This window comes from Anolis carolinensis, chromosome 4 (genome assembly GCF_035594765.1).
Source record: "Anolis carolinensis isolate JA03-04 chromosome 4, rAnoCar3.1.pri, whole genome shotgun sequence".
Taxonomy (NCBI): Eukaryota; Metazoa; Chordata; class Lepidosauria; order Squamata; family Dactyloidae; genus Anolis; species Anolis carolinensis.
Window position 1 is genome coordinate 71,288,557 of NC_085844.1, and position 27,953 is coordinate 71,316,509.

General features: G+C 40.1%; 1 protein-coding gene across 3 annotated transcripts in view; it reads right to left on the minus strand.

Annotated features, from left to right (window-relative positions):
- znf516 (zinc finger protein 516) overlaps nucleotides 1–27,953 on the minus strand; it is a 138,942-nt gene that overhangs the window by 110,442 nt on the left and 547 nt on the right. The window contains exon 1 of one of the 3 annotated variants that reach the window (XM_008108749.3): nucleotides 16,176–17,120. The exons of 1 other annotated variant lie outside the window; for it this stretch is intronic. The gene's annotated coding sequence lies outside the window, so the exon portion shown is untranslated. Of the gene's footprint in view, nucleotides 1–16,175; nucleotides 17,121–27,953 lie in introns of those variants that run through there. One more of the 3 variants, XM_008108751.3, reaches the window with a different exon arrangement.

The window sequence follows — 27,953 nt, forward strand, 5'->3', positions numbered from 1 at the left end:
ACAAATTAAGCACCAAAACATCATGTTATACAACAAATTTGACAGAAAAGTAGTTCAATACGCAGTAATGCTATGTAGTAATTACTGTATTTACGAATTTAGCACCAAAATATCACGATGTATTGAAAACATTGACTACAAAAATGGGTTGGATAATCCAGAACGTTGGATAAGTGAGACTCTACTGTATTTGGAAACTCTGAAGCAAACTATTGTTTGAATCAACTTCAGATTTATTTACAGAACATGAATGAATTTACTTTTACCATTGCAAAACTATGAGGAAAGCACTGTACAATTCTAGAAGGAGGGCAGAGTACAAAATGTGAAAAGAACTACTGTAAACAAAGGAGTGGCTTCAAAATGTCACTTTGTGCTAGAAAGTGTAAACATCTCTTGTGTAGAAATACACCCCGAAATCTTAAACAGTTGGAAATCACAATAACTGAACAACTTAATATACATCTCCTTGACCCTTAGTCAGGCAAGCTAACACCAGTCAAGGTATAGGACCTATGTACTCTATTTTTAAATAAACCAGATAGCAGAGAAGCTATGCAAAGATGTAAAAGCTCTCAAAAACTGTTTGCTGGAGAAAGGGACAGTGAACAATGAATTTGGCTCCATCATTAGTATTATTTTGCACTTTTGCAGAGTCCTCCAAAACAGACTGATAAAGCACCGATAACATTCACAAACTTTCCAACCACATAAGAGAATAAACATTAACAGAATGCACACTGCCCGGTTTTTATTTTTAAAAAGTTTGTTCGTTTGGGTAGGGCTGAAACCTCACTTGTAGTTTATGGCAGGGGTAGGCAAATTTGTGCTTTCCAGAGGTTTCTGACTACAGTTTCCATGAGACTCTATCAACAAGGTAAGTGGACAAAGATGTGGGAACTGCAGTCTCGATGAGACCAGGTTGGCCATCCCTAGTTTAGGGATAGGAAAAGGAAACCAATTGCAAAGAAAACTCTGTGGTCTTAAGAAGCACTATGGCTATAGTGCTAAAAGAAGAGCTATAAGGACAGTAAGAAATAGAGCAGAAGAAAAGCTGAGTGGAGAAAACACTGGAGTAAAAGAAAATAAAAAGAACAAACAATTGAGGATTGATGGGACATTGTTGTAAAGTTCACTTCAAAAAGCTGGGACATTAAAATGTACATGTTTTAACCTTTCTTGTGTATGTGTGTGCATGTCTTCAAGTCACTCCATCAATTTCCTAAGAGGTCTCTTTAAGGAAGGAATACTCAGAGGTGATTTCACAAATTCCTTCTTCTGAAATATAGGCTACAGCACCTGGTGTTCATTGGTGGTCTTATATCTAAGAACTATTAACCAGTACTGACCCTGCTTAGTTTCCAAGATCAAATGGGATCTGATGTCTTTAGGTAACTTTCCTTACAAGGTGCTTTAAACACATTGTCGTGATCCAGACTTGGCCATGCAGAGAGTGCTCCCATTAAAACCAATAGGGCTTAATTACGTAATCCCCATAGGTGTACGCTAAGCATAGGTAAGTCTGAATCTAGCCCAGAGGTTTCCAAATATTTCATGTTGGAGACACACTTTTTAGACATGCATCATTTCACGACACAGTAACTCAGTTTTACTAGCAAACCAAAGGTAAAACAATCAGTTATAAAAGATATGGACACATACCTAAATTGTAATAATGAAATGTATGGGAATACAACATCTCTCATGAAAATCTTTCATTATGATTTATTGCTTCTTTCACGTAGATTCGTTAAGCTTGTAACACTGCAGCCAACATAATTTGGAAAGCTCTGATCTAGCCCAATAAAAGTACGTAAGTACATATCTTACTTTTCCCAACATGTCCAAAACATGCACTTCCTTGCAAGAACATCCTAACCTGCCCACAACTCAATTCCCTCTGCTTCTTTCTCACACAATTTCACACTGATGTTGGGAGCAAGGAAAGAGGAATCTGTACCAGGAGTGCAGCACAGGAGGAGGGAAAAGGCACACCATAGCATTGTTCTGAGGATGTAGAGATTTCTAGACATGCATTCTTTCAGGTAGGGAAAATATTTTATTCATGTTCTTCCACTTCTGCAGAGGTCCTGTACCCTTAACCCCAGGCAAATGTGAAGGACCCATGGTAATTGATTGGTAAATATACTATCCATTCTAAATTATATTATATAGATTTTTAATAGAATCACCCAGTCATTTTAGTAGTTGTAAGTATCTCCTTACAACATCATGGCTTTGTCTTTTTTATAAAATATACCAAATATATCAGGTACATGTTCCACTTAGGTAAACTCTGTTGTTAACTGTTTGTGATGAAAACAAGATTAAAAGGCAGGACAGTTAGCAAACAGCACTTTATAATATTGTTAAAAGATTTCCTCTGACAACACCAATATGGGGAGAATAGAACAGAATTAATTATTGTCGTTGTACAACAAAATTAAATGCAATCCCCAATCACATTATATATGTAGAAATTACAAAACAAAGCACCCATCCTTCCACATTCAGAAATAGCAGAATAGTTACAGCACAATCCTATGCATGAGTAAAGGATTATAAATTTAAAAGTTGCACACAATACATAATACCCCCCAAACCCCCCAGTTCTTCACAGATTAAATCAACTTTGCCATCACATTGGTAGAGAAGTCACACACAGTGGTTGATGCTAGTTGCCATGCCTCAGTTTGCATCCTAAATAATTATTCTAGAATTAACATACCTCCTTTGAAATTTCAACCTATTTGTGAGGGTGGTGGAATGAAGCAAATGCCAAGTATTCATTGCCTTACTGATACAAATTTACATTTTATCAAGGAAGTTGTAATTTTATTGGAAAGTTGGCAAAGTGCTTTCTTTAAAAAAAAGAGTTCACAGCAAAACATATATTCATCTAGCTAACTTTGCAAAAATATTGAACACAGAGTTTATTAAGGACTGCTAACTTGTGACTGTATCATATGAGCAATTAAAATGGAAAACAGTATTTGGTGAAATGGGCAGGGAAAATAAAAATGTTTCCAAATGGAAGAAACAAGACCTTGAAATAAAGATAAAAGTGGATTGGCCATCTTTTCCCAGTTTCTCCAACAGGTTAATGTTTAACTAATGTCTAAATTCTATAGGGCATTCTGACCTGCTGAGACAGACTTCCCAACCCTAGCTGTCCTTAATGAGATGCTGGGTGGATGGGAGATGTAATCATATGCATCTTGAAGACATCCGAAGGGGATTTCTATGAAAAGATTGCTTTTCACATGCCTGGAGATTTTACCATGGTATATGTGGCTTATTCCACAGCCCAAAGGAGAGAAAAATGAATCCCGTACACTTATATCCCATGATTGCAGTCAGTATGTTTAAGAAGCTTGTATTAAGCAATTCTGGGGCTTAAATATCTTGACGGCTCCAGATCCAGTCTGATCTTGGAAGCTAAATGGGGTCAGCCCTGGTGGGTACTTAGATCAGAGACTGCCAAGGCATGCCAGGTATAGTAGGCTATTTGAATTTCAAAGGAAGGAACTGGAAAGCCACCTCTGAGTGCTCCTTGCCTAAGAAAACTTTATGAAATTCATGAGGTCACCACAAATTGGCAGGTGACTTGGAGGCACAGACAGACATTAAAGCACCTCTCCTTTCCATCACTGTAGTTCCTAGTTGCAAATATTTAGCATAGGAAGAGGCAGCCCAAATTATACTGTACAGCTATCCCCTCTTCTTCCCTCTTAATAGATTTTCTGTGGTTAAAGACAGGGCAGGAAATGGAAGAAGTGGTGGAAAAACACTGAAGGGTTACAAATGGATAATGATAACATCTGGACACATCAGAAAATTCTGTGAAAGAGGCCGGGTGATTGCACAATAAAAACTGCAATGGGAAGCAGCCCTCGACTGCCTCACTCTTCTGAAGGTAGAAATTCCAGCTAGCTTGCAAGAGATAATACTTGAGCCATTACCTCACAGCTAAGAAACAGTAAACCCACAAATCACACAAGCAAAACATTACTGGCACAAACATATTGAGTAATAAGTTATTTGGCAGTTACAAAAAAAGATTTTTTTTCCTGTCCTTGTAATAAGCACATCTCAGAACACATGAATGTATCTTGAGGTTATTGGCATAAACAACTGTTGCAGTAATCAAAACTTCAAGAATGCAAGGATGAACCAGCAACAGAAAATAAGTTATTAGGGCTGATACAGCTGTACTGGTCTCCAACTAAAAGCATAGAAACACAAACAATGGAAATATTGTTGCTATTATTAATTGTATTTATATCCCATCTTTTTGCCAAGAGTGGGATTTAATACATCTTATAGAAGTTCAAATTAAGATGCTATAGGCATAGAAAAATTATTATTAAGACACACCAACATCTCCCAAAAGGCAACTGAGCTATACACAGGAAGCTGGGATCACTGCAATATGAGAGAACACACTGGATGGATTGTCAAAAATCCAATGAAGTAAACACCTTAAAACCACACCAGTGAAAGGTAGAGCAGTATTAATGTCACACACAAGAGTGAGTCACGCCATACTATATTTATCCTGTAAATCGTGGAGGTTAGCTTTTTTTTTTCCATGTCAGGAGCGACTTGAGAAACTGCAAGTCGCTTCTGGTGTGAGAGAATTGGCTGTCTGCAAGAACGTTGCCCAGGGGACGCCCGGATGTTTTGATGTTTTTACCATCCTTGTGGGAGGGTTCTCTCATGTCCCCGCATGGAGCTGGAGCTGATAGAGGGAGCTCATCCGCACTCTCCCCGGGTTGGATTCGAACCTGGCAGCCTTCAGGTCAGCAACCCAACCTTCAAGTCACAAGGCTTTAACCCACTTCGTCACCGGAGGCTCCATGGAGGTTAGCTGTGACCAGCAGTGATGTGGAATTTGAAGAGGTATAAATGGAGTGCTTAAGGGAGAAACATGCCAAGAGGCAGACACATCAAGCCAACCCTGACCAGGACCACCTTCCACCTGGAGACTGATGTCCTCACTGCGGAAGAACATGCAGGCCAAGAATAGGACTCCACAGCCACATACACATCCACAGCCAAGACACTACACTTGAAGGACCATCATCCTCGAGCTACAAGGGATCGCCTAAGTAAGGAAGTAATCCTGTAAATTTACAAGAACAGTCACAATTGCCAATGAAGTCATTTTTAGCTTTAAAAAATAATTACAGATAATTAGAGGTCAGGAAAAAAACATTTGCTATTTGTTTAGCCTGATCCCTCCCTTTTGTTCAATGGTTTTTACTCCAACAGATGTGCACAATGAAAACATATTACATTTACACTAATGCAAAACCATCACATCAATGGAGTAATGATGAGCAGAGGTCAGAATTTTGCCATAAGTAAGTCACAACCATTTTAACCTAGCACTGAAGATGTATAAACATTTACAAAAAGGAAGATGTCTGCTTTGAAAAAGGAATGCTGCTGCAAGGTACAAATATTTATACTGAAGATGTCAGCCCAAATGAATGGGCCTTTCGGCTGGGTTTTCCTAACCAGCCATTAATTTTCCAAATGAGATTCAACACTTTTGTTCTGTAATGGGAAACTAAAGTTTCAACTCTTCAGCTATCACCGTGCAGAAAAGATTAAGGTATCTGGTAATTACCTAAGCCAAGAACAGTTTTCCCCTTGCACAAAAACAACAAATTGTCACTAAGGTTACATGTCAGAGAGCAGGTCTTCTGGTCCACTTCTCACATCTTATCCAATTACACTGGTGCATACCCCAAGTAACAAAAGAATTATATGCTCATCTTTATGGCTCCAAAGCCAATTCCAGAGTCTTTCCTGAGATGTGTCTTCTCTCAAAAGATAAAACTTGGCAGATGCTCTCCAGAGAAAAAGGTCACTGCACTATTTCTAGTTTATTTGAATGGCACTTGAGAGTTTATCTGTATAGGTACAGCCCTGCTTCCTCAGAATTGTACCCAAGGACCACAACTCTAGAAATCAGCGGGGAATATGAAACTGCACTTTTGGGAGAGGAAAAGACAGAAAGGTATCTAATTACTGTTCTGGGCTATCTCTAAATACTTATATTAACTATGTTTTGTTATCTGTGGTATAGTTTTAAGAGCATACCATGTTTCAGAATATGAGAAGTGAATCTTGTTGGAAATAATACACCATAATATGTTTCTTAAGAGTGGATGAAGTAAGTTATTGCTTTCTGTGGAGCCATGTAAATTAAAATATGCATGTCCAACAATACAAAAAAAATTGCAACTCTGCAATAAAATAAATTCAAGCTCTTTTGCAAATGTCATGAAAACCACACTGCCAATATTAATTACTGTTCCCAAGAAGAAATACATCACATTTTGCAGAAGCATGTACTTTCCAGCACATTTGCATAGGTTCACACAAGATTTGTCTTGCTGGATTCTGTTTCAGCTTCTTAAGCTATAGTTAAGCTGAATGCAATTTAATATCATGCGTGTTCTTTTCCAATCAGGTTGAAATTTCATCAAGTGCCCAGTTCTGCTATAACTGGTAATGCTACATATTGAGCAAGTGAGAAACAATGAGAAGAAACTCTGGTTCTATCAAGTGCAACAGGTAATTTCACAATATAACAGAAATTCTGAATGTACAAATGTTGGCTCTTTGAAAACCTATTTTGTTTAGTAGTACCTCTGAGAATCTTCCCAAAAATCTCCATCCCTAGACAATGGTGTTGGAGGTTGTAGAAATAAATAAATAGAAGCTTTACCACACTTTCTGAATAAAGATAAACCCTGCAGTATAATAAAGTGTCAGGCTTGTGTAACAAGTATATTTACTTCAGTTCAAAAGATCAAACAGGGCAACAATATATATTGTAGTCTTTCTGAATTCACACAGAGAACATAGGGAATAAACAGTCCCTTTAAATAGTCTTTAAATATTCCTCATTTGCCTTATAATTTGCTTCGGAGAATATCGCAGCGATTTCCTTCCTGACCATTTCCTGTCAGCTGCTCTCCTCACTCTCCAAGATGAAAGTGGCAGTTAAAACCGTTTGTCTCAGCACCAAGCTAGAGACAGCAGCCAATCGGAATTCTGGCTCCTGACTGACTAAGCCAATCAGCTGTTGCCACATGCCCTTTCCAGTCAACTCATCACATCATGGTGACTCTTTTACAAATCCTCACAAATGGTACATGAGCTATGTCAGTCTGAAGGATACACAAATGGGCAGAAATGCAGTAACAAGATTGAGCAAGTATTTGTTTCTGTTAAGGGAACCTACAACCACATACATTTGCATGGAGGAGTTGTAGCTATCAATCACATGTTCTGTGCGGTATGGTCAAGAAGCCCATTATACAACTCCTACATAAAAGGTGAACAAAGTACAGCCAGTGAACCAGATCGAGCTCCCAGAGCCATGGCCTCCAACATGCTGCAAGAGTCTTTTTTTTTCCTCCAAAATGTCACACAAATGATTTCTAAGTAGTGTGAGTAGCATTTCCACCATTTTTGGAACACCTCCCTCCTGGCTAGTTTCACCCTTCTCCTCTTCCATGCTTGCTCTAGTGCGCCAAAGCTATGTTGTGCCTGAGTTCCTTTTTTGTCCTCCTTCCAACTGTTTCTTTCTTCTATTTTACCTTTCTTAGACTTTTTATGCTTTATTTTTAAAAATGGTTTCAGTTCTTCTTCTCATATTTTTGAAAATGTAGAGAGGAAGCTACTCAGAGGTTGAAATGAACAGAAAACTCTAATTAGATACAGTAGAGTCTCCCTTATCCAACACTCGGTTATCCAACATTCTGGATTATCCAACGAATTTTTGTAGTCAATGTTTTCAATATATCGTGATATTTTCGTGCTAAATTCATAAGTACAGTAATTACTACATAGCATTACTGTGTATTGAACTACTTTTTCTGCCAAATTTGTTGTCTAACATGATGTTTTGGTGCTTCATTTGTAAAATCATAACCTAATTTGATGTTTAATAGGCTTTTCCTTAATGCCTCCTTATTATCCAACATATTCGCTTATCCAACATTCTGCCGGCCTGTTTATGTTGGATAAGTTAGACTCTACTGTATTGCTCTCAAAGCAGACATGAGAAACTGCAGCAAGAGCTGTTTTTGTGGGCTGAAGCATGGTCCATAGGTAGGACAAAGCAGGGCTTCTTCCAAGGCTATTCAGCACTAGAACATTCAACAATATCTACAGCTCGATAGCAGTGCGTGTGCAAAGGATCTTTGAGTCCTCATGGATAACAAGTTAAACATGAGCTAACAATATCATGCAGTGGCTTAAAAAGCCAATGGGATTTTGGCCTGCATAAATAGGAGTATAGTCTCTAGATCCAGTAAAGTCATGCTACCACTCTATTCTGCCTTAGTCAGACCACACCTAGAATACTGTGTCCAATTCTGAGCACCGCAATTGAAGGGAGATGTTGACAAACTGGAATGTGTTCAGAAGACGGTGACTAAAATTATCAAGGGTCTGGAGAATAAGCCCTATGAAGAGCAGCTTAAAGAACTGGACATGTTTAGCCTGCAGATGAGAAGGTTAAAAGGAGACACAATAGCCATGTATAAATATGTGAAGAGAAGTCATAGGAAGGAGGAAGCAAGGTTGTTTTCTGCTGTCCTGGAGACTAGGACGCGGAACAATAGCTTCAAACTGCAGGAAAGGAGATTCGACCTGAATATTAGGAAGAACTTCCTCAATGTGAGAGCTGTTCAGAGAGTGGAACTCTCTGCCCTGGAATGTAGTGGAGGCTCCTTCTTTGGAGGCTTTTAAACAGAGGCTGGATGGCCATCTGTCAGGAGTGCTTTGAATGTGATGTTCCTGCTTCTTAGCAGGGCGTTGGACTGGATGGCCCACAAGATCTCTTCCAACTCTGATTCTATGATTCTAGGGCAGCATGACTCTTATCCTTGCTCTGTTGTACGAAATCAGGCACCATACCTTGATTTGTACAAGGAGTTGCTCAGAGGACAGTAAAGTTACAGAGGTTTCTGCACACTACACAAGTGTAAGACTTTGAAACCACTTTAACTACCACAGTCCCATCTAGGGCACCATCTAAATCCACCAACACCCTTTAACTGATCTGGAGAATTATCTTAATATACTCTGTGTCTGGACCACCCATAATGTTCATGAACTTCAGAAAAGGCAAGCTTTGCATGAATGGAAACAAGTTTCTGAAGCATTTTCATATGCTAATTTCTTCTTTGATTACATAGTTGTCTTACAAGAAACAAAAAAAGCAGCTAGGAGTTGTGTTCTACAAAATTCATGCCGCTATACCATAAAGATAGGGCACTTGCCAACTTCTCACAGTGCGATCCTAGCCCAGATGACTTAAGATGCTATCTGTTCTGCCATATCTGAGACTACTTGCCCAGCACCAAGGTCTTAGGCTGTAATATGCTTAGAAATCCATTCAAAATGTCACCACAAAACTATTACCAATTACAACACTGCTTTTACACTTTTTCTCTTAAGGTAGGAGAAAGACTCATGCAGCCTTTAAGATTTTTGGGGACTTCACTAGCCAGCAACTACAGGGACTTGTTGGATATTCAGGGATTTGTACTCCTGCAACATCTGGAGAGGCACATGATTCCCATTCCTTGTCTTATATATTTGAACTGGCTAATATTATTTTAAATATGTCATTTTGAAAATAATTTCATTCCTGATTCTGAAAATCTTTCCTATGGTATTTCCAATTTGTTTGGGTTTTTTTCTCCCTTTTGGGTTGTCCTTGTTTTTCCATTTACTTATAAAAGAATGTTTTCCTCTCTCGCACACATGTATTTGTTTTTCATTTTCCACAGATTTCTTCACATAACAGCAGGACACTTATATGAGTTCTAATTACAGTGTTCCCTCACTACGCGGTTCACTTTTTGCGGATTTGCTGTTTTGCGGCTTTTCAATAAACTCTAAAAGACTATTGTAAATACAGTAGAGTCTCACTTATCCAAGCCTCGCTTATCCAAGCCTCTGGATAATCCAAGCCATTGTAGTCAATGTTTTCAATATATCGTGATATTTTGGTGCTAAATTTGTAAATACAGTAATTACAACATAACATTACTGCGCATTGAACTACCCTGTTTCCCCTAAAATAAGACATCCCCAGAAAATAAGACCTAGTAGAGGTTTTGCTGAATTGCTAAATATAAGGCCTCCCCTGAAAGTAAGACCTAGCAAAGTTTTTGTTTGGAAGCATGCCCACCAGACAGGACACCAGGGCATGCTTCCAAATGTACCATAGTGTTGTACATGGAAATATTGATAGTAACAAGAATTTCTTGATAGGATTCACAGTTTGTCTGGTTACGCTGGTTTGTGATGACAACTACTGTACAGTATATTATAAATGTTCATTTTTTGTTCAACAATAAATGTGAATTCTTCTTCATGGAAAAATAAGACATCCCCTGAAAATAAGACCTAGTGCATCTTTGGGAGCAAAAATTAATATAAGACACTCTTATTTTCGGGGAAACACGGTACTTCTTCTGTCAGATTTGTTGTATAACATGATGTTTTGGTGCTTAATTTGTAAAATCATAACCTAATTGGATGTTTAATAGGCTTTTCCTTAATCCCTCCTTATTATCCAAGATATTCGTTTATCCAAGCTTCTGCCAGCCCGTTTAGCTTGGATAAGTGAGACTCTACTGTAATAAAAAATTAGCCTAAGGAAGGGAGGAAGGAGAAGCCAAAGGGAGAGAAAAGGGGCCCAAGCAGCAAAAGGAGGAGAAGGAGGCGATTTATCACCACACAATTGGTTGATAAAGACTTAAAATAGTGTATAACTACTAAAATAATGTATAAATATTAAAATAAATATAGTGTCCCTACTTCGCGGATTTTCACTTATTAGTCCTGGAACCTAATCCCCGTGATAAGTGAGGGAACACTGTACTGTGTTTTAGTAAATGGTCGCAATGAGAACATCAGATTTTGCAGAAGGTCTTGACTGACTCTTATTTTCAGGCAGAAAGAACAACAACTTTCAAGAAAAGAGTAAGAATAGCCACACTGGGTTATAGCTTCAAAACAATGGAGTATCACAGGGGAAAACTAAACAGAAAAATACAATATAAAATAAGAATGTGCGCAACTATCTGAACTGGCAGTGTTAATCCTAGGGTGTGGACAAAAGAGTTGTTCCCTCTATAGAAGTCAACCAAATATCACATGTATTAAGAGGACCACACACTGTTGAAGCCCTACCCTCCAATGTCTGAGGTCAGAGAGGAGAGTCTATGTACAAAATGGATGACTCTGTACACAGAGCACTACAAGTTTGTACTATATGAACTCTCCTTTTGACATCTGGAAGTGTAATCAGAGACTGCACAACCATTGGGACAAAGAGTGTGCACACCCTGGGTACAACCATATACTATCCATTTGAGGGAATAAGCAGCCAACATGACTAAAGCATTATTAGAAGAGTGTGGCCAAGGACAAGGACTTTGCATTCAGTTCAATCATGACAAAGCACAGAAGGAGTGAAAGAAGAGTTCCTGCAACACTATTGTAATTGAAACTTCCTTTATATGAAATTTGCACCATTCCTACCTGCTGTTATCTCACAAGGAAAAGAAGCACACACACATATAAAACAAATAGTAACTGCCTGCCACATTTCACAGTAAAGTCAATCCTAACACATTAAGACTAAAAATTAAACAGTTCAAGTCAGCAAAACAAGCAACGATCTGGAATGATGGCACTATTGTCTTCTGCCTTTTAAAAAAGATCCTGTAGCAATAACTGGGCTTTTTACATTTCTATTTTGCAACTGATTTCTTTTTTAAAAGTTACTCTGAGGGGAAAAGATATCTCTGGATGAATAAAACATATCTTATAATTTACTGACATACTGATTCCTCAACAAACTGAATACGGCTACTGTGGTAGGTGGAAACAACAAGTTTTTAAATTGGTTTATCCAGTTACTTTTTTGCCCAAGGCAAACTGATATCCTCCACGCTCTCCCAGAGTTCTCCAGAATCAGCAGCAAATCAAGCTTTCTCTAAGATTTGTCCTAACCAGAGTCAACTTATTGGATCCCTAGGATTTTCCTATACATTGGTGAAACAGTCAATAATGTATACAATTTATCTGTTAACAAAAAAAATTAAGACCAGGAAAAAAAACAGAGGGAATTCGAGGGCACTATTATATTCAATAGCTATTGAAATGAAAACACTCACTCCTGAACTGACCTATATGGGAAATGACAAGGAAAATATTTGAATTAAGTTAAAAGGGTGTGCCCTTTGGTACACTGCAGCTAAAATGTTCAGGTTCTCAACACTTGCAGAGTCATTCCTGTTGTGTGTAGTTCTATAATGAGGCAACTCAGAAAGTTCACTAGTCAAATACTGTGCCAGGAAATGTAGCTTGTTTCCTTATACAGTCAGTCATCCATATCAACAAATTCTGAACCCATGGATTCAACTATGGCTTGAAAATATATTTTTTTAATCCAAAAAGCACACCTTGATTTTGCCATGTTCTATAACGGACACCATTTTACTACAACACTGTATACAAGGAAACTTGAACATCTAGAACCAAATCCTAGCAGATACCAAGGGCCCACAGTACTCTTCGTCATCCTTAATAGACAGTAAATTGAACTTTTTAAATATTTACATCCTAACATACTTAGATTACTACCTGCATTTATATTCTGCATTTCTTTCAGGGAGCTCAAGATTCTCCTCCTTCCCATTTTGTCCTCACAACAACCCTACCATTTTGTCCTAACAAGCAACTGCCTCAAGGTCACTCAGTGAATTTCATGAGTCAGTGGGGCTAAAACCTGATTTCCCAAATCTCAGTCCTGTGCTCCAACCACTGCACCAGGGTGGCTCTGCATTTGCTGTAATCATGCACTTCAGCTCAGCCCTCTGCATATTCATCAGAAATAAGTCCCACTGTTTTAAGTGGGGCTTATGCCTAAGTAAGTACAGCTACAACCGTGTTATTACTGTGCTAAGCTGTAGGCACAGAGCCAATGAAGACATATGAGGCAGCTACCTTATCTGGCTGCCTGCCTGCCTGACACACTACGCCTTCATAGAAGCTAATATCTGGATTTTCTCCTACACCTGAAACATGAAAATTGCATGTATCTTTGTTTCAAATAATTTCAACAATTCTGTGTGTATTTAATTGAAACTGCATACCACTGCAAAAGGTACATGTCCCAAACATTTCATAATATTAGGGTGTGACTAACATAATGATGCCATCTATTTCCTTTTTTTACTTTAAAGAGAAAAGAATAAGGTATAAGACACACAGTGTTTTCCTAAGTCTGTGTTCAATTTTAGGAAATGTTTAGGAAACAATTCATACTTTCTTGAGATATAAAATATACATTGATTTTCAATTCATTCTACAGAATGAAATGTGGAATTTGCAGCCACAAGATGCTTTCAGATTGAGGTTTCCAAACTCTGATTTCCAAGTATTTTGGACTTCAGCTTCCAGAAACCTCAGCCAGTCTGGTCAATGATCAGGGATTTCTGAGAACCAACATCCAGCTGAAGCACCAAAGTTTGGGAATTGCTGCTTGAAAAGAAAGTTTAGTCCAGATGTCTTCATGATGTTTTGGATTTCAGCTCCCAGAAAACCCCAAGCAACACAGTCAAAGGTAAGAGGTCAGAGAAGGTGCAGTCCAAAACACATGGAAGCAAAAGGTCTCCAAGACCAAAGGTACACCAAATCCATGGAGAGTGAATCCTTCAATAGCCATTTCCTGCAATACTTAATAGAACCACCATGTTCAATCTCAGTATCCTAGTGAACAATTAATATCAGTAACTGAAAGTCAACAGTAGAAAAGCTGCTGCTTTTACACACATACCTATTGGAGTATTGGGTTAGTCACCATGGGAATCAGGATGTTGGATTAGATAAATCTATGTTTTTGCCCAGGAGGGCTGTAACTTTCAGCGTACCAGAGTGGGTGTTTAAGGACATATTCATTTTCCACTATCAAATTTGAATCTAAGATTTATTTTAAACATTCCCTTCAGTCTGTATATGTGCAAGATATTAACCATGAGACCTAACAAAAGAATAGTAAAATTACCAAACAAACCTTTTGTACTGTTGAAGTCCTAAATAAAGTGATGCCTAATACAAATGACTCAAAGTAAAACCAACAGAACTGGGGCTGATTTTATTAGTCAGAGCTTACTCAAGATGGCTATGGCAGTTACTTTTGTGAAACTAAAGACGCCTCCTTGAATAACTGACCTGCCATGCTAATCACCCAAGGGCTCTTATGCAACCCCGGCTCCAATTTTATGAGAAAACAGGGACACAAATTCCTCTCCTCTCTCCTACCAATACGATCGGTGGCGTCCAATTATACATATGCAAGTATCAACATGACGTCTTTCAGATTTGGACAGGAGACAATGAACTGCAGGACTGACAGAAAAGAAAGCAAGTCTTACAAAACAGGCTCTTCTACTAAACACAGGCACACACAGAAAGGTAATACAAGGAAAGATAAATATCTTAGCAACAAACAGTCACTTATTCTCTGAAATGAGTTGCAAGGCCTTTTTAAAAAAGACAGGGTAACCAGTTGTGAAAACACTTTGTGGGACCTGTTCCATCTTCGATGCAGACCTCTTGACTACACGGAGCAGTGTTACTCACCTTAGTGGTCAGGACCCTTAGAGAGGGGGTCATGAGGGGGGTGTCAGAGGGGTCTCCAAAGACCATTAGAAAACACATATTTCTGATGGTCTAAGGAACCCTTGTTTCTTTATTAATGCTCCCATTAGAAAATGCATAAGGGCCCATGTTGGGTCTGTGTGCCAAGTTTGATTCAGATCCATCAACAGTGGGGGTCACAGGGTTCTCTGGATGCAAGGAGACCTACCATTACTGACATGTGGGGTCAGTCCCCTTCCCCAAACCCCACCAGTATTCAAAGTTAGTCATATTGGGTATTTGTACTAAGTTTGGCCCAGATCCAAACATTGCTCAGTCAATGTGGGTGAACTATAACTCCCAACCAGTAAGGTCAGTCCACTCGAAACCCCACCAGTATCAAAAGTTTGGTATGTTGGGTGTGTGTGGCAAGTTTACTAGTTCCATCTCTAGTTTAGCATAGAGAGCGCTCTGAGTATTGGTGAACTACAACTCCCAGAATTCAAAAACAGCCCCCCCAACCCCACCAATATTTAAAGTTGGCCATGTAGGTAGTGTGGGAAGTTTGGTGCTGATCCATTGTGGGCTGGTTCAGAGTGCTCTTTAATTATAGGCTAACTATAAATCCCAGCAAACTACAACTCCCAAATAACAAAATAAATCTGCCCCCAACCCCACCAGTATTCAAATTTGGGTGTATCGGGTATTAGTGCCAAATTTGGTCCAGTGAATGAAAATACATCCAGCATATCAGATATCTACATTACGATTCATAACAGTAGCAAAACTACAGTTATGAAATCGCAACACAAATAATTTTATGGTTGGGGGGTCAACACAATTAAGGGGTCAGGGCATTAGGAAGGAGAATCACTGGTCATAGAGGAAAAAATTGTGACTGGAGACAAAACATCATAGGCCGCCTTGTAAACTTTTCCTAAGTTTTCAAGCTCCACTGAATTGGGGAGAGCCATTGCAGGGAAACATTCTTCTCCCAGAGAATAAGCTTCAGGCAGACTTTAATTATTATTATCCCATCTCAGATCCAAAATAGCATCCATTTATAGAAAAGTCCCCCCCCCCCACCCGCAAGAAAGCCTAAACTAAATAAAGTAGGATCCAGGTTCCATCCTCCTCCCTTTGTTATGCAGAACTGGAGTCTTGCATTCATCCCACACCCAAGAAATGCAGCTGGGTGCCTCCTAAAGTTTCATCTCTTCCCAGACTTGAGCCACCAGCTTCTCCTTCCGGAGAGAAGGCTTTTATAGGAAGAGAGAGCAATCTCTCCCAATATTTCCCCAACCTGTTTATGAGTGCGTATCAGGGCGCATCTCTCCCTTCACCTCCATATATCCCTTGTCCCCAATGCCTTTGGAGATCTATTCCCTGAGAACACTTATGCAATCCCTGGCTGAGCCTCGCCACGCCTTGCAACACTCTCTTTCCACAATAACAACCTGAAGTTGGAAATAGGAAAAAGCGATTACCTTCTGAGATCCCCCCAAAAAAGCCCAGAGGTTGGTTTCTCCTCCTGTTCCAGCCTTTTCTCAGTCGGCAGGCTTTTCCCCCCACTTGATTTGGGAGAGTCGCCTGGACAAATCCGGGATCCTGCCTTTGTTCAGGGTTAGAAGTTGAGCTTTGCCTCTTTCCCTCGGCCCTCTTTCACTTCTTGTGTTACAGTTACACGGCGGCGGTGACGTTTCTGGCTCCAGGAGGAAAAAAGGGGGGCGAGAGAAAGCAAGAGAGAGAGAAAACAGCCGCCTGCCGGGGCGAAACTCCTCCCTTCCTTTGCCTCTGGGCTGCCTCCTCCCTCCTCCACACACAGCAACAAGCTGTTGCGAGGCGGAGGGAGGAGAGAAAGGGGTGGCTGGCTGTCCAAGAGGGAGGACAGGGCTTTGGCCCCTTTCTCGCCCTGGCACCGTTTGGCCCCCTCCAAACCTAGAGTAGCCTTCGCCCTGAGAAAGCCAAGCATCCAACCCACTCTTCCATCAACAACAGTTTCCTAGATTCTCCTCCTCCTTTCTCTCTCTCTGAGTGTGTTTTTTTCCTGCCTTCTTCTGGGATCAGTGCATTGTCCTCCTGGCATATAATGAAACCTGACACGGCCACAATGGGTAACACAATGCCATTTCTGAAAGCGGGGGACAAAGGCACCTCCAAACACCAGGATGCCCCCCAATTGCAATGTTTGGCCAACTTTTATACACTAGAGTCTCGCTTGTCCAACATAAACGGGCCGGCAGGATGTTGGATAAGCAAAAATGTTGGATAATAAGGAGGGATTAAGGAAAAATAATAATAACTTTATTTTTGTATCCTGCCAAAATCTCCCCGAGGGGACTCGGAGCAACTTACATGGGGATGAGACCAATCAACATCCTATTTTTAAAAGCCAATTAAACGTCAAATTACGTTATGATTTTACAAATTAAGCACCAAAACAAATCGACAGAAAAAAGCAGTTCAATATACGGTAACATTTTGTAGTACAGTAGAGTCTCACTTATCCAACATAAACGGGCCAGCAGAACGTTGGATAAGCAAATATGTTGGATAATAAGGAGATATTAAGGTGAAGCCTATTAGATATCAAATTAGGTTATGATTTTACAAATTAAGCACTGAAACATCATGTTATACAACAAATTTGATAGAAAAAGTAGTTCAGTACTGTACTAGGTTGAACCTGATTTCAATAGTCAGTGTAGATGAAGCCAAAGATAAAAGGGGGACAAATAACGAACATATTGTTGAAGGCTTGGCCTGCATCTGTGTCTGACATATTCAAAGGATCCGCCAGAGGATGCAGGTACAGTAGAGTCTCACTTATCCAACACTCGCTTATCCAACGTTCTGGATTATGCAACGCATTTTTGTAGTCAATGTTTTCAACACATCGTGATATTTTGGTGCTAAATTCGTAAATACAGTAATTACTATATAGCATTACTGCGTGTTGAACTACTTTTTCTGTCAAATTTGTTGTATAACATGATTTTTGGTGCTTAATTTGTTAAAATCATAACCTAATTTGATGTTTAATAGGCTTCTCCTTAATCTCTCCTTATTATCCAACATATTTGCTTATCCAACGTTCTGCCAGCCCATTTATGTTGGATAAGTGAGACTACTGTAAAACATCAAGAGAAAATGCTGCTAGAACATGGCCATACAGCCCAGAAACCACACAACACCCCAAATAACCAACACTTGATATCTTTTCAGAATGAAACGGGGCTTCGTACAGGTTCAGTGTTCCTGATTTGCAATCCTAAGAGCCAGAAGTGTTTGGTATTTTTCTCAGACTATGGAATACACATATTTGCATAAATGCATACAATGAGATATATTGGAGATGGAACCCAAGTCTAAACATAACATTTATGTATATACTGGCTACATTTTATACACATAACCTCAAGATAATTTTACACAATGTTTTTAATACTATTGTGCATGTGTACACCAGGAAGCAAAGGTGTCACTACATCATCTATCCATCTGGACAAGTTTGAACTTTGGAGTACTGGGGATTTTGAAATTCCAGATAAGAGATGTTCAACCCGTACTTGATATATTAGTCCAATCCAGCAACCTGATTATGAAACTCCTGAAAACGAATGGGTTTACTTCAGAGTAGTTGTCTATTGGGAGTGCATTCTGAGTTTCCACACGTATAAATATTTTGAAATTATAGTTCCAGTGATACCTAATACTGGGTAAATATACACATTGCTGGAGTGTAAAGCTACCTTTGAGCCTTTCAAGCAAGACTGATGTGCATGGAAGTCAGAAAAAATAAAGGAGATATTCCAAAATGGTGGGTATAGTCTAGCTGGGATGGGTTAATCATTTTTTATCACAATGGTGGGACATGGCAATGGCAATGTGCTTTTACAGGCGGATCCTGTGGACTCAAAAGGACACACCCTGATTTCAAGCAAAATTTATCCCACAGCACAGGATAACAGTCTTTACTTACTTCCAAATAAATACGCAAAAGACGGGACTGTGTTGGTGTCAAGTATGAACACATCCTAAGAGCACCGTTGGGAACAATGTAGTCACCCTCAAGGTTGCCATGACACTTGTTCCATAATCCTCACAATGATTTCACTATAGTAATGCCATTGGACTAAACCCAGCCATAACTCCCAATACAAACGGACCCATCAAATCAATGAGAACTTACTAAAGCAACATTTGTGGAAATTCCACTGTTTGAGTGGGTGTACTCTAGTTGTGACAAAAAGATTTAGGATAGTATCTTACACTCAACACAACTCAGAATAAAACCGAGAAGACTTATGACATCAAAGTTCAAGAGGTGAGACCTATATTCAGTTACCTCCTGCCTACAGCAACAAGCTGCTGAAAAATTAATAAGCACTCCCCACACCATATATATATACACGCTTGTCCCAAATGGGACGGAGAAAACTGGTCAAAGAAAATGGATAAACACGCACAGAATCTAAAATGGAACAGACCTATGTTCCTATGGGGTGCCCTGCCCTCTTTCAGATAGGCTCTTTTATCATTCATATACGGCTGCCCAGAGAGTTAATGAAAAACTCTTTGGTAGTTAACTCATTTAGACAAGCAGCTATGAAATAAAGTATGTGGCACAAAGCCAAAGCATAAAGGACTCTCCTTGAGCATGCTCAGGTTTCTCGCTAACAAGAAATAGTTCTGACGACACAAGAATAGTAGCAGGCTGAGGAGTTGGCTTCCACACAAAAGGCTGCATTTAGTCCTTTCACAACCTATCGCACCCATCCACTCAAACATACCAAGATGAACTTTGGGAAGAAATGGACATTTTATTACAGAAATCTCAAATTGTCCTGAACAATCGACTGATTAGCAAGCAGTATATTTCAGTCATAAACCTAGATTCCGAAATAATGGGGTGGAATCACAAAAGGAAGAGTTTTCTAAGTGCAAAATAAGGCCAGATCCACAACAGGCAAGGCCTGCTGCTTCTATTCATTGTGTGCAGATGCTTATTGTGTGGTGCAGAAACAACCTTTCGTTTACAGCGTTATGGTGGCCCAACAAGCTTTTTTTTCCTCTTGAGCCTGGACATTTAAGTTTTCACCTTTGCTAAAAGGAGCGGGAGTATGTGTTCGTGCGCATTTTAAAACACAACCAATTCAGAAAGAATCAACAAGGTACTGCTTTTAATCCCTAGAAAATAAAGCCTTTCCTCCCCCTGCACCCACCTTTTTTTTCTTTTTTTTGGCTACACAGCAGTCTCCTTTGAATACCATGGAGAATTCAAACCCCCTATTGTGTCCTGGACTCAATGCAATTCTCCAACCTTTTTTTAAAAAAAATCTCTTTTTAGCCATGACTCTTAAATGGATATAAATAATCGCATTCTTGGAAGGCAAATCGGTGTAATTTTGGACACTCTCCAATGAGCTTTCTTCAGATAAGCAAGTCTGCCCCATTGTTAAAAAAAACACCCATAGATCATTTTCAAACTTGATCCAGGAAACCAACTCCATCTGATCTGTTCTGATTCGAAGAGGTTTTAATTTTGGGCAGATGGACAGGGAGAGAAGGGAAGGGAGGAGGGAGGGGTTCATTTACCTCTCCAGATATCGACTGATATTCCCAACAAAAGGCATATGCATGCAGGGAGAAAAATACAAGACCAAGCACTTCTTCCGGGGCTGAATAATGTGGAGTTGCATTGCAAACCCAGCCAGAGAGCTGGTAATTGGAGAACCAGGCTGCCTGTCTTGGCTAAGCAAAACACAGCAGCCGGGTTTGGCATTCTTCTTTGCCCAGCGAGGAAGCATATTTACACCGTAGAATGAATGCAGTTTGACACCACTTGGCTCAATGCTATAGAATCATGAGAGATGTATTTTTACAAGGTCTTGAGCCTTTTCTGCCAAAAAGTGCTGAGCCTCACTAAACTACAACTCTCAGGATTCCACTGCATTGAGCCATGGCAGTTCAAGCACTGTCGAACTGCACTCATTTCACAGTATAGATCTGAATCCAAATTTTGGGATAGAAATGCCGGCCAGTTCAAACAGACCCCCTTTGGTCCCTTCCCCGACCTCTCCAATTGACGAACTCATTAGTTTGATTTCATTATTTAATCATGTGCCTCGCCATCGCGCTTCCTTAAGAAAGGACTGACCTATTTTTGGCTGGAGATAAACGATCATGTTAACAGATGTTAATCTTGTAATCTGTTTTCCTGTGAGCACTTCGCAGAGGGCGCGTTGGAGACATTCATGACCACGCCGCACACAGACATACAAAAATGGATTGACGTCACGGTTCAATACTTGGTGGGGCTGTGGGTGTGTGTGATGCTTTTGTTTTATGGGTAGGGGAGATGGCCAGAGAGACTCCTCCCAAAAGCTTTCAAAGATATTAAATCTCTCCACCGTCGTCCCTCCCACTTCACAAAATGCTGGTTGTTCCGCCTGGCTTCCCCTCGGCTTTTATTTGCATCCCCAGTGCCACAGGTGACACCACGGCGCACATAATGTCATGCAAAAATAACAAAGGTGCCTCTACACTGTTGGACTAAGATAGTTTGATACCACTCAAACTGCCATGGTTCAATGCTATTGAATCCTGGGAGTTGTAGTTTGAGGAGGCATTGGCAGTCTTGGGCAGAGAAGGCTGAGGATCCTGTAATAAATATGAATGCATTTGTACTATAGGGCTACTGCAGTTTGACAACCCTTATACTGCCATGGCTTAAGGCTGGAATCCTGGGAGTTGCAGTTTTGTAGGGGTTTTTTTCACCCTTCTCTGCAAAGTGTGCTATGGAATTCTGGGAGTTGCAGGTTTTTTTACCCTTCTCCACAGAGTGCTATGGAATCCTGGGAGTTGTAGGTTTATAGGATTTTTTCACTCTTCTCTGCCAAAGTGTGCTATGGAATTCTGGGAGTTGCAGTTTTTTTAATCCTTCACAAAGACTGCTATGGAATCCTGGGAGTTGTAGTTTTATAGGGTTTTTTCACCCTTCTCTGCCAAAGAGTGCTATGGAATTCTGGGAGTTGTAGTTTTATAGGGTTTTTTCACCCTTCTCTGCCAAAGAGTGCTATGGAATTCTGGGAGTTGTAGTTTTATAGGGTTTTTTCACCCTTCTCTGCCAAAGAGTGCTATGGAATCCTGGGAGTTGCAGTTTTTTAACCCTTCACAAACAGTGCTATGGAATCCTGCGAGTTGTAGTTTTATAGGGTTTTTTCACCCTTTTCTGCCAAAGAGTGGTATGGAATCCTGGGAGTTGAAGTTTTTTTAACCCTTCACAAAGAGTGCTATGGAATCCTGGGAGTTGTAGTTTTATATGGTTTTTACCCCTTCTCTGCCAAAGAGTGCCATGGAATCCTGGGAGTTCTAGTTTTATAGGGTTTTTTCACCCTTTTCCGCCAAAGAGTGCTATGGGATCCCGAGAGTTGTAGTTTTACAGGGGATTTTTTCACCCTTCTCTGCCAAATAGAGCTATGGAATCCTGGGAGTTTGTTTTATAGGGGTTTTTTTACCCTTCACCACCAAAGAGTGCTATGGGATCCTGAGACTTTTAGTTTTATAGGGCTTTTTTCACCCTTCTCTACCAGAGTGTTATGGGATCCTGGGAGTAGCAGTTTTGCAAGGCACCAGCACCCTTGGGAAGAGCCGGCTCAAGACCTTGTAAAACTACAACTTCCGGGATTTCACAGTATTGCGCCATGGCAGTGAAGAGTGATATCACAAGGCATCCATTCTGGATGCAAGAGAGGGCTCTTCCACACAGTTCGATATAACCCAGAACATCAAGGCAGGAAATCCCACAATATCTGTTTTGAACTGGAATGTATGGCAGCCTAGGCTCAGATAACCAAGGGCCCTTCCACACAGACATATAAAGCAGAATATCAAGGCAAAAAAATCCCACAATATCTGCTTTGAACTGGGTTATCTGAATCTGCAATGCCATATATCCCAGTTGAAAGCAGATGCGGTAGGAATTTATTCAACTGTGTGGATGGGGCCCCAGTTCAAACCAGATATTGTGGGATTTCCAGCCTTGATATTCTGGGTTATATGGCTGTGTGGAAGGGCCCAGAGAGTCAAGAGGGGGTTGCCTTTGGATTGAATAAAGTGCAGGAATTAAGAGTCAGTGGAAGACAATGTGCGCTTCTATCCAGCATAAAATCCAAACACCTTCCGTTGGGAAGGATCAACGCTTAACAGAGTTAACATTGGACCCAAAATATTACTAATAATATTATATTACATATAATATTACTATATGTTGATACAGTACAATATAGTAATTTGTTACCAGTATTGTACTATACTAATATAATATTGTATGTAAATTTAATTTGTAAGCCGCTCTGAGTCCCCTTCGGGGTGAGAAGGGCGGCATATAAATGTAGCAAATAAATAAATAAAAATAAATAAAATGAGGAGCAGAGAGAAAAAGGTTTTTTTTCTCCAGCATTTGGCGGTGGGTGGTGAAAACATGGGAAGGTCTTGCAGTTGTTACTGCTTCCAAAGTTTCTCCCAACTTGTTGAAACCGCTGCATGCATTCAAAGGACGGTTGCGACTCCTGTGCTAATTTGGGGTGGAGATAGGAGGGACCGGAGGAGGGGAAGGAGGCTTCCATAAGACAAAATGTCTCCATTATTTCTTATTTCTCCTCACTAGGCCTCTCCCCTGGTGCTCCCCTTGGCCCTCCAAAGACTCCCTTTTTTCTCCTGGGCTTCTTTTAACAACATATAACCATTTCCAGATCTCAAGTCCCTCATTATGCCTTTTTGATTCAGTTGGAGCTGAGATGACAATTTTTTTCCTCTCTCTCTCTCTCCCTTTCTATCTCCACCCAAAATTAGTATAAGACAGGCATGGGCAAATTTTGGCCCTCCAGATGTTTTGGACTCCAACTCCCACCATTCCTAACAGCCTCAGGCCCCTTCCTTTCCCCCCTCAGCCACTTAAGCATCCTAATAAAGGTAAAGGTTTTCCCCTGACATTAAGTCTAGTTGAGTCTGACTCTGGAGGTTGGTGTTCATCTCCATTTCTAAGCCAAAGAGCCGGAGTTATCTGTAGACACTTCCAAGGCCATGTGGCCAGCATGACTGCATGGAGTGCCATTACCTTACCACCAAAGCGGTACCTATCGATCTACTCACATCTGCATGTTTTTGAACTGCTAGGTTGGCAGAAACTGGGGCTAACAGCAGGAGCTCACCCTGCTCCTCGGATTCAAACTGCCAATCTTTTGGTCAGTTAATTCAGCACTGTGGCTTAATCCACTGTGCCACCGAGGGCTCCTAGATGTCCTAGTCATCTGAAAACCCAGTCAACAATTGGGTCCAAAGTTTACAGAAAACCTACACATGGATAGATGTCTACATCACCTAAGTCAAAAAAGAAGCACGATTAAAGCCCTGGCAGACTGTGCAAAAGGAATTTATTTATTATTATTTATTTACCATATTTATGGGCCCCCTGGTGGCACAGTGGGTTAAACTGCTGAGCTGCTGAACGTGCAGACCAAAAGGTTGCAGGTTCAAATCCAGGGAACGGGGTGAGCTCCCACTGTTAGCCCCAACTTCTGCCAACCTAGCAGTTCGAAAACATGCAAATGTGAGAAGATCAATGGGTACCACTCCGGTGGGAAGGTAACGGTGTTCCATGCAGTCATGCCAACCACATGATCTTGGATGTGTTTGGACAACGCCGGCTATTTGGCTTAGAAATGGAGATGAGCACCAACTCCCAGAGTCAGACAACTAGACATAATGTCAGGGGAAACCTTTACCTTTACTACCATATTTATATCCTGCCTTTCTCTACCCCGAGGGGGACTCAGGGCGGCTTACAAACAGCACGTGTTCAGTGCCTTGGGCATAAAACACAAACATGAAATAGAATTATTAAAATTAAAAGACATAAAAACATAATTAAAATACATTCCAATAGAAGACACATCATCCAAAGACAAGGTCTAAAGACATTTCATAATCCATTGCACGAATCTGCGAACCCCACCTCCTCCAAGGAGAACTGAACCACATAAACTGGGTTCTACAGGCCAATGGAGACTCCACCACAGACATCAGAAGAGCTGCAAGTCCAAAAACAAGCCAGGAAATGAAAGACAAAGATCCACCCATAGGAAAAGTGTTCTTACCATACATCAAGGGAACCACTGACAGCATATGGAAGCTGAGAAAGAAACACAACCTACAAACTATCTACAGACCCATCACGAAAACCCAACAACTGTTAGATCCGATTCTCCATCGCCTATGCATCTGATCGGGAAAATATTAATAATGGAAGTGTCTCCCATATCCATCAGGCATCATCCATTCCCAGTTGGGCCCCTCTGGTTTCCATTCCAATCCAACAGATCCTTAACACATGATTGTTATATTAAATTTCCACCTTTCCTTTTGACCAAAGGTACAAAGTGTTGTCGAAGGCTTTCATGGCTGGAATCACAGGGTTGTTGTGTATCTTCTGGGCTGTATGGCCATGTTCCAGATATATTCTCTCCTGATGTTTCACCCACATCTATGGCAGGCATCCTCAGAGGTTGTGAGGTATATACCCTGTTTTCCCAAAAATAAGATATCCCTTGAAAATAAGACCTAGTAGCGGTTTTGCTGAATTGCTAAATATAAGGCCTCCCCCGAAAGTAAGACCTAGCAAAGTTTTTGGTTAGGACCATGCCTGCCAAACAGAACACCAGAGCATGCAGGATCATTAAATGTATGTACCATAGACTGTTGTACATGGAAATAATCTGTGGTGGCCCCCCAGCTCTGGAACCTGCTCCCCAGGAAAATTAGGCAAGCTCTTTAGGAAGAGCCTAAAAACTTGGCTCTTCCAGCAGGCCTTTGGAGAATTAATATTCGTCCCAAAGACAGATCCTGTTCCAGTGGCTACTACCATTTTCAACGTACCTTATTCTATTCCTTCAGCTGGAAACAACTCCAAACGTTTACTTCATCCCAAGTTTTTCCTATTAACTGTAGCACTTTGGTCACGTACCTCATTTTCCAGTTTACAATATACATTCCAATGCACTTTGACCCAGTTTGTTTTTATGAATTTTGCTCAGGTTTTTTAAATTGCATGTTTTGACATTATTGTTATTTCACTATGTTTACATGTACAGTGGAGTCTCGCTTATCCAACCTTTGCTTATCCAGCGTTCTGTATTATCCAACGCAGTTTGCCTTTTAGTAGCCAGTTTTTGTAGTCAATGTTTTCAATAAATTGTGATGTTTTTTTGTGCTAAATTCGTAAATACAGTAATTACTACATAATGTTACTGTGTATTGAACTGCATTTTCTGTTGATGTACTGATGCTTAATTTGTAAAATCATAATTTAATTTGACATTTAATAAGCTTTTCCTTAATCCCTCCTTATTATCCAACATTTTCGCTTATCCAACATTCTGCTGGCCCGTTTGTGTTGCATAAACAAGATTCTACTCTATAATTGTATTTTATTAGATGTGTTTTTATTTTCTCATGACTATAATCACCTGGGCATGGCCCCATGTAAGCCGCCCTGAGTCCCCTTGGGGAGATGGAGGTGGGGTATAAAAATAAAGTTATTATTATTATTATTATTATTATTAGGGAACCCCGGATGGTGCAGCGTGTTAAAACGCTGGGTTGCTGAACGTGCAGACCAAAAGGTCACAGGTTCAAATCTGGGAAGCGGAGTGAGCACCCGCTGTTAGCCCCAGCTTCTGCCAACCTAGCAGTTCGAAAACATGCAAATGTGAGTAGAACAATAGGTACCGCTCCAGTGGGAAGGTAATGGCGCCCCATGCAGTCATACTGGCCACCTGACCGTGGAGGTGTCTACAGACAACGCCGGCTCTTTGGCTTAGAAATGGAGATGAGCACCAACCCCCAGAGTTGGACACAACTGGACGTAATGTCTTTACTTTTACCTATTATTATTATTATATCTTTGAGAGCAAAAAATAATATAAGACACTGTCTTATTTTTAGGGAAAGAGGTACAGTAGAGTCTCATTTAACCAAGCTAAACAGGCTGGCAGAAGCTTGGATAAGCGAATATCTTGGATAGTAAGGAGGGATTAAGGAGAAGCCTATTAAAAGTCAAATTAGGTTATGATTTTACAAATTAAGCACCATAACATCATGTTATACAACAAATTTGACAGAAAAAATAGTTCAGCACGCAGGAATGTTATGTTGTAATTACTGTATTTACAAATTTAGCACCAAAATATCACGATATATTGAAAACATTGACTACAAAAATGGCTTGGATAATCCAGAACCTTGGATAAGCGAGGCTTGGATAAGTGAGACTCTACTGTATATACTTCACAACCTCTGAGGATGCCTGCCATAGATGTGGGCAAAACGTCAGGAGAGAATACTTCTGGAACATGGCCATACCCACAACAACCTCAAAGGTACAAAGCCAAAGGATGGGAAGAGACTCTCTAAATCCATATAGAGTGCAGTCCTCTCCACTCTTAAAACACACACAAGGATCTACAGTTGAGTCTCACTTATCCAACACTTGCTTATCCAACGTTCTGGATTATCCAATGCATTTTTGTAGTCAATGTTTTCAATATATCGTGATATTTTGGTGCTAAATACGTAAATAATAATAATAATAATAATAATAATAATAAAAAAAAACTTTATTTATACCCCGCCACCATCTCCCCGTGGGGACTCGGGGCAGCTTACATGGGGCAGAGGCCCAAACAACATAGAACAAAACATAAGCAACATAATACAAATCACACTATAAAAAGATAAAACAGTAATACAATATATCAATTAAAACAAAAATACAGGATAAAAAAATGCATTTAAAACACATAAATGGTAAAATCGTAATAAAAACGGGATAGATTATTAAAAATCCTCTGGGGCTGATTAATTATGACTGTATCTCCAAATACAGTAATTACTACATAGCATTACTGCGTACTGAACTACTTTTTCTGTCAAATTTGTTGTATAACATGATGTTTTAGTGCTTAATTTGTAAAATCATAACCTAATTTGATGTTTAATAGGCTTTTCCTTAATGCCTCCTTATTATCCAATATATTCGCTTATCCAACATTCTGCCGGCCCGTTTATGTTGGATAAGTGAGACTTTACTGTATATACCTCACAACCTCTGAGGATGCCTGCCATAGATGTGGGCGAAACGTCAGGAGAGAATACTTCTGGAACATGGCCATCCCCACAACAACCCCAAAGGTACAAAGCCCAAA